The following is a 9567-nucleotide window of genomic DNA, read 5'->3' on the forward strand; positions in this document are numbered from 1 at the left end:
TAAGTAAGTTTTAAAATCAGTTTTATTATTATACCTTTTAAAATTTCTTCCACGATTATTTCAATGGTCTACTATTTATTAAAAATGTATTGTTCAGTCTCCATGTATTTGCTGTGCTTGAGCAATGGTGTTACATAGCTTGTGGTAGTTGCCAGCCAATAACTGAGCAGACTTAAGGCCCAATCCATAATAGGGAATCCTTACAGTATATGATTAGGGTGATAAGGAATCTGAGAGTAGATAGGCCAAGGACTTAGAGTAAAACCAAACAATAATAGTCTAATAAATGTAAAAAATATAGTGATTAAAAACAACAGTAATGATATTATGCCATACTCATAGATCAGTGTCTTGTTCAGCTTTCATCAGAGAAGATTCTCCCTTAAAAAGATGGCAGTAAATATAGAGCTGTAATTGAGACATTATGTAAAGCATGAGAGATATTGGAAAAGTTGAGCCCTAACTGGTATATCTCTATCAAATAGTACTCGTCAGAACTCAAGGAACCCCATAGAAAAGATGGCAAAAAGTAAGAGACAAAACCAGTGAAACAGAAGAAAAACAGGGTCCTCTAAGACAACACAAGCAAAGTTCATATGAACACACAAAGACTAAAGTTGCATTCACAAAGCCTACACAAATCTGAACAAGATTCTGTATACATATAGCATCATGTCCAGTTTACGTTTCTATGAGATTTATGGGCATGGAAACAAATGGGTGCCTGAATCTTGAGCCTTCTTTTAGTCTCTTTCCTTCTGGAAGTTTGCCTTGTCTAACTTTGATGTGATAGTATTTGCTTTGTATTATTATATTTTCTTTTAGAGAAGAAAGAAAGAAAGGAAGGAAGGAAGGAAGGAAGGAAGGAAGGAAGGAAGGAAGGAAGGAAGGAAGGAAGGATGAATAGATGAAAAGCTAGCCAATAGCCCAAAAGTTAAGTTAACAACTGAACTGGTACTTATACTTCTTGAGAGAGGTATAAGTATTTTTTTTTTTAATAAAGCAACCACTACTGAATAGACCTTGTGTTAGGAAGAGTTGAACAATATATAAATGAATTCCATTGTGTGTGTGTTTGTGTGTGTGTGTGTGTGTGTGTGTGTGTGTGTGCATGCGTGCCTGCCTTTATTTGTCTACAGTTTGTTTTTTATTTTTATTTTTTAGTATAGTTTTACTTTGTTTTCTGGTTTTATTGGGGGATAATGAAAATTCTATGAGTTTTTGTTTGTTGTTGTTATTTTTTGTTGTTTGAGGAAGAACTTATGGTTGAGTGGCTAGGGACAGGGTATGGAAGAGAGTTTGGAGGAATTTATAGTGTCAATTATATTTAAATTGAAAAATAGTTTTAAATAATAAAAATATATATTTTAAAAATAGTGAGTAAAAAGAGGTATGGAGAAAGAAGTAGCCAGGACCAGGAAAAAGAATTCAGAGGATGCCCTTAAGGGAGAAGCCATCAGAGTATATTTTAAGGAACACACCCCTGTATTAATGGAAAATCTGATTTTTATAATCTTTTATGAGTAGAGAGTAGTTTTACATCATGTGGTTTAACTTATTGTGGTAACATAGAGAAAAATAAAATATGGAGGAGCCAGGCAATGGTTAGGACCATAAATCAGGAGTTGCTACTGAGCCCCAGCACTGTTTCTTAACAGTCTGTACCAGGATTATCAGCATGGAGGTGTAGTGTCATGCCTTTGGGCTGTGGGATTTGCCCTATGAAAATTGAATGCTGCCTTTTAAGTGCTGGCCTATTTTCTGATTAAACCCCTTTGCAGATGTAAGGTTTGTAAATAACTTTCCTCAATCCACTCATTGTCTCTTCATTGGCTTTTTCTGTCAAGAATATCTCTACTTCAGGCAAACTTATGTCTATTTTTATGTGTTACTTACTCTTTTATAGTCATAGACAACAAAGCATTTTCTAGACCAATGTCAAGAACATTTGCTGTTTTCTTTAAGAGGTTCATATGTTAACAAGTCTTTTGTGTTTAAATCCTTTGTCGGTTTGAACTTTTTTTTTTTTTTTGTATGTGGTGTGAAGTAAATGTGCAACATTAATTAGTTATATTTCCAAAACAGTGTTTATTGAAGAAGAATCTATTACTTCAGCTCTATGATATTCTTGGATCTTAGAATCAATGTTCTCTACATTTTATGTTTCAATCTAATTTTATGCCAGTATCAAGTTCTTTTGGGTACAATAATTTCATATTATTTCTTAATAATCGACAACACAGTGACTTTCACTTTATTCTTTTTGACAATTGTTAGGGGATCTTCATGATTTATGGTCTATAGCTATATGAATATTTCAATGTAACTTTACATCTCTGGGGAATATTATTGGTAGTTTGACAGAAATTGCATACTTTATGGTTGACTATGGGCCATATGGAGATTTTCACAATATTTTGTCTTCTAAGCAACAAGCATGGCTTACTGGTATCTTTATTTGTAAAATCTACAATTTCCTTCCTAAATGTTTTATAGTTTTTAGGTTGAGTTTAGTCCCTAAATTTGGTCATTAAATTTTGTAATTTTCAGTGTTTATCCTCTTCCTGACTACACTTTCAAATAGACTTTTATGCTATTGGAAATGCTAGCTGTTTCCTTAGTTTTTAAAAATAGTATATTTTTAATGAGTAATACAAAGTATTTGTGCTAATCTTAGAATCTGAAATTTTAGTGGCTTTATTTTTCAGTTCTGAAAGTGAAAGCTGAGGGCTATTTACACTTTTCTGTATATAAAATAATGAGTCAACCAACAGATGTTTCTTAGTCTTTGTTCCCTATTTGAATTCTTTTATACATTCTATTTTGGCACAATATCTATTACAAGATATACAGAAAAACAAACCACACTTGAAAGTTATAGCAAAATGAATGTGGAGGGAATTACAGTTATTCAGAGCAAGTTAGAAAACAAGTGGCATTCTGATACTTGGTTAAAGTCAAAGGTCTTGCCACAGTACTTCTGGTATAATATATTTCAGCTATTTTCATTACCCCAAAGTCCTAAAAGTATTTCACTAGTTATTATATAGATAAATATACATCTTTATTTGTATATAAAGACAAATTCAGTGTTTAAGTATGTATTCTGTTGGAATATCACCTAAAATTACATTCTCACAATTGTCCAATGATTTTAAATTATATTTATTTGATTTAAAAAATATATACCTGGAGTCTATATGTATTTCCAGTGTGTTACCCCTGTAATAAGATTCTTATTTATAAATTCACATAGGCCTATAATGAAGTTATTTTGTATTAACTGAATTTTTTTGTTTAATATTAGTAATTCTCTGGGAAGTCATAGGGGTGATTCATATTAATGGGGCACATATTGAAGAAGTCTAACATTACCCTAAGCCCAGATTGTAGTCAGAATCAATACAATTTTTAAAAACAGAATGGAATGGTCTAGCTATGCATTATGATGAAATTATCTGTTACATTCCCAGAGTTTCGAACTCTTGCTGGACCCCTCAGCTAGAGTTAATAATATACCTTGAGGTCACTTAAGACTTAAGACTTGTTTTCTAATATGGGCTCAGCTTGTTTGTTTAGTCTGCATTCAAGAGAACAATGTTACAACCAGCCTTACTTAGCTTGGATTTCTCTTTAATTGGGTTTTGCAGCCTAACATAATGTATAGCTGTAATCCTAAATTATGCACCTGCCAATGACCCATATGTGATGAACATATGTTTGCAATAGTATTGTGTTAATCATATGTTGAAGTATCAAAACTATAAGTAGAGAACTACTGTAGAAAGTCAAATCCATCACAAATGTTTAACAATTTAGAGATATTGCTTGATAATTAATGATGTTTGTAGGGCTGGATAGTTAATGATGTTGTCTGGGTCAGTTGACATCAGTAACTTAATTCCTTCTAAAACTCTGCTTATGACTTCTGCAAAATATCCCCCACTTCTCCCCTAGGTGATGATTTAGAGAGCAATGACCTTTGTTAGGAAGACACATAGACACAGATAACTGCAGAGGGAAAGACTGAGTCTCAAGACAACACAGCCTTTAGGCAAGCACTGATGCAGATTCATACAGTAGACAAACGGAGGACATTGGAAGACACAGGGAGAGTGAAGTACAAAATTCAAATTGTCTGTGAAAACAGGGACATTATATTTCTCTCTTCTGTTTTCTTCTCTCAAAATCTTCTTCTGTAACCCCTTTATCCTCTTTCAATCTCAGGACCTTCTTTTTTATTGTTATCGCATATATAGTGCATATATATTTCTATGTACATAAATATGTATTCCTAAATATAACCTACTTGGTCAATGTAATGTTATTTTAGGGCTGACAGTTTAGCACTGCATAACCAATGTGTGTGTTCTTCCCTGAGGAAGACTATTTCTCCCACTCTCAGCTTGTCCTACTTGCCTCTAATTCTTTCTATAGAGTTGCAGCCTTGTTGCCTTTTTCAATTCCATTTTGGCATGTCTATTAGCCTTGTCCATGTTTAGCTCATGTCTTGGCAGTCATGTCAATGATATGTTCAAATGGATGCATTTTGGTGCCCCATGTAAGAAATTATTAATGTGTAAAATCTATGCAGTATAGATTTTGTTTATATATCTATAACACAATGAGTAACTCATGATTTTATGTTTTTTTTAAATTATATGTATTAAAAGGAATATATATTCTAAAATAAGAACAGTTTAAAAATTAAAAGAGAGGTCTTAGTAAATCATTACTAAAATGATTATATAAGCAGTACATTCTTTATTTTATTTTTTGAATTGTTTTAGAAGTTAATCAAATATAGTATGATGATTAACTTATGTTTTCTAATAATAAACACACACACAAATAGCAAAATTTCCAAATTTACTTTTTCTAGCTTTTTACTAAGTATAGAATCCTTTGTGATTCCTCTTTAGAGAATCAAACCTACTTTTCTTATTGTCAGCAAGATGTTCCCCTTCTGCTCTGAGAACATTGGCTTCTTACCTAAGACTCTTAATATGAGTGTGAATCATTCCAAATTAGCAATTGAAATAAAAATCCCTGACCTTTATAAATGCCTTTGTAGTAAACAAAGATAAAGAATGACATTAATATCTTCAGTTACTTTGTTATTTATCTTTACTTGCAAATTTATTATGTATAGGAAGACAACATGGAGAGCCACATAGAAATTAGTTCCATATTAGGAGGTGAATGTCAACTTGAAAACGAGATTTTCTTTTAGAACCATATTCCTCCAGACTACATTTCCTTTTTAGAAAGTACTTCTTGATGAAGCTTTATGGTGACCATTTTGTGCTGATTAAATACTATAATCCTCTTATTTGTGAAGATTTCTGCTGATCCCTTGTGCTCCTTCCCTGTATTAAACATGGATATAATGAATCTCACACTGCATTTGGGAATAATTATTATTACAGTCTGAAGTGTATTTCAGTCACAAGCCATTTGCATTTATGTGCTGAAACTAAATGATTAATGTGGATTTTACAGATTTTTAATTTTTCTCAGCAGCAAAACTATAAATATTAAGCTCTCAGAATCTCCTTATCTCTCATTTAATTCAGTATATAATTGAGAACAAGCTTTTAGTATAGATGGGAAGGCTTTCTAAACTTAACTGGATTAGCAGTTGAGCCATATTAATATGTGTGAAGCCAAGGATCTCACTGGTAGTTAGATACAAAAAAGAAAGTAGAGAAAATAGAATTTGAAGATTCACAATACTATTTTCCAAAATGACAGACAGTGTCTTCCCTCTTTATGACATGTTGTGTACCTATGTTAAATTCAGTGATCTGTGCATGAAAAAATTGTTTTCTCTGATGTCTTTCCTTTACATATGTCACTAAATTTTTCTCTAAACCGCCTACAGAAAAATTAAGGAATACTTTACTCTAAGCAGAAGAGTCATATTAGACTATTTATTTCCATATAATTAGATAAACCACAGACTTAAATAAAGCTTTATTTAAGCTTCCTTTATCCAGTTATTATAGTATGTATGCTTTAATTACTATATTTTAACATTACTTAGTCAATTAATTATTAATAGAAGAAACTTAGATTTCCCAAAGCATTGTATGATCAATGATAAAACTATTAAAGCATATAAAAGCATTAATTTTTAATAAGCCTTAGTCCTAGAACTGTTTTATGCCAATAGCAGAATGTTTTAGAAAGTACAGAGATGTCATGAATTCTCTATCATTATCTTTCCATTGCTGATATCTAGTAAGAATGAGATAGTTCTTCTAAAACATAAATTTGCATTGACAGCATTACTCCTTTAACACCCTATTTGCATCATGAGTACCATTCATACCATGTAGTTTATGAACTTTGACAATGTGTTCTTACTGGCAACCTCCATTTTGGTAGAATACTATCATAACACTTCTACCCTAAAGTAATATCTTTCTCTACATGATCATTCTTCCCTTCCCTCAATACCTTGAAAACAATGACATTTTTCACTGTCATCCTAAATTCCCTTTCTCCAAAACGCCATATAGTTAGACGAGTATACTGAAGAGTCTTCTCAGATTTTGTTGCTCCCCATTTGGAATGACCATCCTTTGAAAAGTTTTTCCAGATTGTTTCATTTGTTTTGAATGATAAATAATGTTCTATTGTCTGAATATACCATAGTAGACTTGTCTACTTAGTGAAGGATTTCTCTTTTTACACTTGAAATCTTGCAATCATGTTCTTTGATTTTAACCAAAATAATTTTGTTGTTGTTGTTGTTAGGGCTTTTGGGGGAATTTCTTCTTCTACATATACATGCACAAAACACATACACAAACATATACACATATACATAACTCATACATATATATATATATATATATATATATATATACCACATACACATAAATGGTCATGTATATTGCTCACAAATGTTCAATAAAACAACTCTGCATATGTGTATAGAAAAAATTTTTAAAAGGCACTATTAAAAGACATTTGGATATTTGATGTATGTGTGTATGTGTGTGTGTGTGTATGTGTGATTGTGTGTGGTTGTTTAGTGGAAAATATGGTTACTTTTTAATGCACTCATCATTTTTTGACATTAAACCAAAAAAGATGAAAACTTTTGCAATCATGTAATTCTTAACATGTTTTTTTGTAGTAGCATTTTTCATAATCAACAAAATATTGGTTTTTGTGTCAGCCTGACACAAATTAGAATCATCCAGGCAGGAAACTTCAGCTAAAGAATTATCCTAATTGTTTCAATTTATATGAGGAAAACCCACCCAAATGTGGGCAGCAGATTACACTAACAGTCCAGACCAAAAAAAAAAATGCATAGAAAGAAGATTGTTCACTTTTGCTCACTTGACCTCCCTTCTTGCCAGTTGAGCCTTTCTCCTCCTGCCAAGCTGATTTGTCCTGTTGCTTCTGCTGTGGATTTTCTCAATTTATATCTAAAACTATGCTTCCCATTGATAACTGGCACCAATGCCTTTCCAGAAACCCTCCTGGTTTTATGGGCTAAATTGAAACTGTTGAGGCACCCAGCATTCTGAAGTGGATAGCTATTACATGCCCCTTCACTATGAGACAGCCACAATATCTCTACTTTGAACCACCCAGCAAAAATACCAAGCAACTACCAGTTTTTCAGTCTCAGGTGGGATGCAACTGCTGATACTATTTTAATGTAATCTAGTTTAACAAACTCTCTATTGAATGTGAATTAATGGGAACAACACATTTAATTTTAAATGTGTGGGGGTTTTGCCTGCTTGTATGTGTGTGTGCCATATGAATATTTAATGTCATCAGAGTCCACATGAGGACACTGGATCCCCTAAAACCAAAGGTACAGAAAGTTGTGAGCTACCACGTAGATATTACAAATCAAACTTAGGTCCTCTGGAAGAACAACAAGTTCTTCTAACTACCAAGACATTTTTCTAGCCCCTACTATACATTTTAATTTATTTATATTTAATTTTATCAGTTTATAAAAATATATCCTTTATGACATTATTTTCTATTCCTTAAAATATATATTTGCATCATTTCATTTTGATTACTTTAAATGCACTTCTTATTTTGTTGAACCTTATATTCATGTATACTTGCTTAAAAAGTTCTAGATGACCATTTATGCAGTTTAGGTTCCCTGAGGGCAACACCTTACAAAATTAGAGTCTGATATAATAAGGAATATGTTGACATTGTATGTAAAGAAAATATGATTAGCTTAAATAAATTTCTTTAATGATAAACTGTAGCAACAGAAAACAGATCAATATTCACCATGGGCTAGAGACAGGAGCATGGAGAAATAGACAGTAAGTATTGCCAGAAAAGTTCAACCAAACAGAGCCTTTCAGTGACAGAACAAAACAGGTATTATAAAGAGTCAATAAGTTCCCCTAAAGAGAAGGTCAGTAGATCTGTTATCAGTAAATGTCACAAGCTTCAATAATCTCTCTAAGGGCAGTGTAGTCTTTCTGTACACAAAATTGGCTTATCAGATACATCCAGATGTCTTCAATTGCTGAAAGAAAATTACCCACATACAGTTAAGTGAACATGACTTTAATGCTATAAACCACTGAAGTACGGAAATGTAAGTGGATAACAACGTTTTCGTCATGGAAAGTGTAAAAAAGAAGCCACCTTTTCCTTTAGAGAAGGCAGTAAACTCATCTATGAGGTCATGTATTCAAGAAGATTACTGACTACTTAGATTTCTTTATATACACTAAATTATGGTTTTACTGATGAAGTTGAATATGGAAGATGATACATATGCATAGGTGTCAGGTGAAACAGACCAACACCCAAGAAAACATTTCTAAAGAGGTCAATAGTCTAATGTTTCTTCTTGATAAATCAAGATTCTTCATGATAAAAATTGTTCTTATGTTCCTCTTCCTCCCTCTCACCCTTCCTTCCTACATTTTTTTCTTACTTTTTACTTTTTGTTCTTCTTTTCTTGTAGATTCATGTTCTGAGTTGTAGCTGCCCATATGTAAATGGGTACCATCCAGGAACCGTGCTCACAGACCAGAACAGAGCACCTGGATTACAAACAGCTTGGAGGCATCTTGTGAGTCCTGGAAACATTCTACTAATTTCCCACTTTAGGAACACTTACCTCTGCCCATTTGCTCACATTTTTTATATTTTAGTTTACATAAAAGTTTTATTATCAAACAAAAGTATGCATAAAATACAGCAACAATAACATGCCTCATTTAGTCAATAGAAGTACTATTTTTTATTGGATATTTTATTTATTTACATTTAAAATGTTATCCTCTTTCACGATTTCACCACCAACATCCCCATATTTCATCCCACCTCCTCCTGCTTCTAACAGGATATGCCCTCACCCACTCCCACCTCCCCTGCCCTCACTGCCCTTGGACACTGGAGCATCTAGCCGTCACAAGACCAAGGGCCTCTTGTCCCATTTATGCCTGACAAGGTCATCCTCTGTTATATATACTGCTGGAGCCATGGATCCCTCAATTTGTACTTCTTGGTTGGTATTTTAGACCCTGGTAGTTCTGGTTGGTTGATATTGTT

This window comes from Mus caroli, unplaced genomic scaffold, assembly GCF_978045245.1.
Source record: "Mus caroli unplaced genomic scaffold, Mus_caroli_1 scaffold_3, whole genome shotgun sequence".
NCBI lineage: Eukaryota > Metazoa > Chordata > Mammalia > Rodentia > Muridae > Mus > Mus caroli.